Source organism: Heteronotia binoei, chromosome 6 (genome assembly GCF_032191835.1).
Source record: "Heteronotia binoei isolate CCM8104 ecotype False Entrance Well chromosome 6, APGP_CSIRO_Hbin_v1, whole genome shotgun sequence".
Classification (NCBI taxonomy): domain Eukaryota; kingdom Metazoa; phylum Chordata; class Lepidosauria; order Squamata; family Gekkonidae; genus Heteronotia; species Heteronotia binoei.
In genome coordinates, this window is record NC_083228.1 from 81,627,390 (window position 1) to 81,630,910 (window position 3,521).

The following is a 3,521-nucleotide window of genomic DNA, read 5'->3' on the forward strand; positions in this document are numbered from 1 at the left end:
GTTCTGATTTTGTGCAGTGAGAAATCGCTTTGAAAAACAGATTGCTGCAAAGATACAAGATTAAATAAAATAGGGGGGGGTAGTGTGTAGGGGGGTAACTTCCTTCTGATGTTCAGAAGTAATAGAAGCCTTTCTCCCCTTATTTCTGCAAAAACAATTCAGCCCTTCATCATTCATACTTTTCACCGTGGTGCTAAAACAGGTACTATCATGGTTAATACAATGAGAGGGGATAACAAATATTAGGTGTTATATTTATTTTATTTTGTCTTGAAAAGTTACTGTTCCATTACATAGTTGTCAATACTATTTAGAAAGGGCAAGACACTATTCCCAGTTTCTCATATGCAAGCTTTATGAAATGACGATAGTTCCCATTCCATTCCACGTGAGCTTGTACAGAACATCCAGGTAAACTTTGGTTAAACCAGTTAAGATAAAATTACAGTTGGGTGAGAATAAAACCATAGAACGCTGTTGCAGTGTCATAAAGCTTGCTGGGTGACCTTGATTCACTCATGCTATCAGGGTTGTTGGGAGGATAAAGCCAAGACGATAAGCTCCAAGGGCAGCATAATAATGTATTAGATGCCTTCTTTTCACCATGTTTTGTACTGAAGCTAAGAAAACACATCAGACCTTTAAAAAATAGGAAGAATCTAAACTCTAGGTCAGGGGTGGCCAGCGGTAGCTCTCCAGATGTTTTGCCTACAACTCCCATCAGCACCGGGCAGCAGGGCCAATGGCTGGGCTGATGGGAGTTGTAGGCAAAAAACATCTGGAGAGCTACCACTGGCCACCCCTGCTCTAGGTCATTCTGGGCTGCATCATTCCAGATACCACCCTATGGAATGATTGTATTGGTCTGGGGCATGGATGCTGTGATTCAGTCATGTGTCAGGCAAATATTCACTGTTAAAACTTAGTCATAGATTTTTCCCCCATGCAAAGATTTAACAAAACTGTTCAGAAGAGTATGGAAGGGATCTTATCAGCTTTTTTATTTCTGTAAGGAGGAGGAGGAGTCAGTTTTTAACCACCTAAAAGACCATGTCAGGGATTACAGAATCATGTATGAAAGGTAGGAAATGCACCTGAGGTGGGAAACAAGAGAAATTTCCCCTCTTGTACAAGTACAGAAATCTAGGAGAATCTATGTTTGAATAGTACTGTGGAAGATAGTTTCTCATGATGGTAGCTATCACACCATTACTTCTCAAATATGAAGTAGCAAATTTCATATTGTTTGTTCTACATGCTTATTACATTTTTATTCTACCCTTCCTCCAAAGAACATTTTTTTTCCTTTGCTCTGTCCTCAAACAATCTTGTGAGGTCAATTAGGCTGTGATTAGTCCACAGTTACCTAGTCATCTTCATGACTGAGTGGATATTTGGACCCAGGTTTCCCCAATCTTAGGCCAACAGTCTAAACATTATGCCATAATGTCCCTCCTGCATCTTCAATCAGCAGTACTAGTACTGTCAAACTACTGGACTTTATAGAAAGCAGATATATAGGCCAATCCTATACATAAACTCAGCAGTGAGTCTCATATAGTTCAAGGGATGGTGGCTCACTGGTAGAGCACTGCTTGGTAAACAGAAGGTCCCAAGTTCAATCCCCCAGCATCTCCTACTAAAAAGGGTCCAGGCAAGAAGACGTGAAAAACCTCAGCTTAAGACCCTGGAGAGCGGCTCCCAGTCTGAGTAGACAATACTGACTTTAACGGACCGAGGGTCTAATTCAGTATAAGGCAGTTTCATATGTTCACATATGTAAGTCTATTCCCAAATAAGGATTACTTAGGACAGCAGTTGATCAAGCTTCTTGGAACAAACATGGGTAAGAACTTAAAGGGCTAAAGAATGGAAAGGATTAATTTATTTAAACAGTGATGGCCTCATGTTTCAGTTACAACTAGCCAGCCCACACTGGGGTGTTTATGCATATTCTTACAGAATTATTAGTTACCTATAATATTATTCCCTAAAAGCTAATTATTGCAGGAAACTGCTTCCCTATAACATTCCTGACTTATTCCAAAACTGCATAATATCCAATTGATGTTTTCTTGACTATCTAAAGCTATGTTAAAAAGAAAACAGTTTTGTGGGCTAATTTAGACCCAGACTGGATCCTAAACCTATTTAGGAAGCCTCATTGGTTTCAATGGAGATTACATATAACAGCATATCTCTATGCATGCTTACCTTAAGACTGGGAGTGGCCCAACTGCCACTTGGTAGCCATGTGTGGCTCTTACACACACATTGTGTGGCTCTTGAAGTACCCCCTGCCCGCCCCATCAACTGGCTTGAAGAAGGCATTTGTCTCTTTTAATCATTTCTCCAAGTCAAGCCAGCTGGCAGCTTAGAGAATGCATTTAAAGCTTTCTTTACACCTCTCCTCCTTCCCTCCCCCTCCATCTAGTTTCCTTCCTTTCTTGCAGTTCTAAAACATCTGACATTCATGTGTTGTGGCTCTCAAACATCTGACATTTATTCTGTGTGGGTCTTCTGTTAAGCAAGTTTGGCCACTCAGACTAAGCACTGCTGGATTCAGTTAGTCTACTGGGACTTCCAGGTAAACACTTACAGTCCAATCCCATGCATGTTTACTTGTTATCAGTATGTTCAATAGCAAATTTTTCATAAACTGTATGAAGTGCTGATTACATCCTAATGGCAGCATGATTTAGGAACAAAGCTACAAGCTGAAAAAGAGTAACACAAGGAAATCTGAACCAGATTTCCAATCCAATCTGAACCAGAATTCTTGATGAATTAGCAAAATGAGTCTCAACTGCATATGTGAGCCTGCAAAGAGGCAATTGCTCCTATAAGGCAGGGTTGGCCAAACTTGTTTAACATCAGATCCACACAGATTAAATGTCAGATGTCTGAGAGCTACAAGACATTAATGTCAGATGTGAGAGCTGCAAGACAGGAAGGGAATAGATGGAGGGAAAGGTGGAAAGAAAGCAACAATGCATTTTCCAAGCTGCCGGCTGGCTTGGAGAAGTGATTTAAAGAGACAAATGCCTTCTCCAAGCCAGCCAACAGGGCGATGGGACCTTCGAGAGCCGCACAATATGTGTGAAACCCACATGTGGCTCCCAAGCCCCAGTTTGGCCACCCCTGCTAAAGGGAGTTAATACAGTCCATTTGGATCCCAAGTCTCATCAAATCTGCCCATGAATTCCAGTTCAAGCAAAACATATACAAAGCTGCGGTGAAAGGATCGAAGCTCAATCATCCTCTTTAGCTCAGCCTACTAAGGAAACCGCATCAGAAAAAGACAAAAATAAGCTAATTACCAAGAAAGCCCCTCTTCCACTAGCTTTGGTCCTGCCTCTACGAACATCCCGATAACAGGTACGCCAGAATCATGTGACGCGAAAAGCATTTCCCCCCCCCCCCGTGGAAAAAGGAGTCGCTCTTAGAGCCGTCTCTATGTCACGTGACCGCCTTCAACTACTGACGCGCGCCGGGGGGTAGGGCGGAAGTCTCGCTCTTCC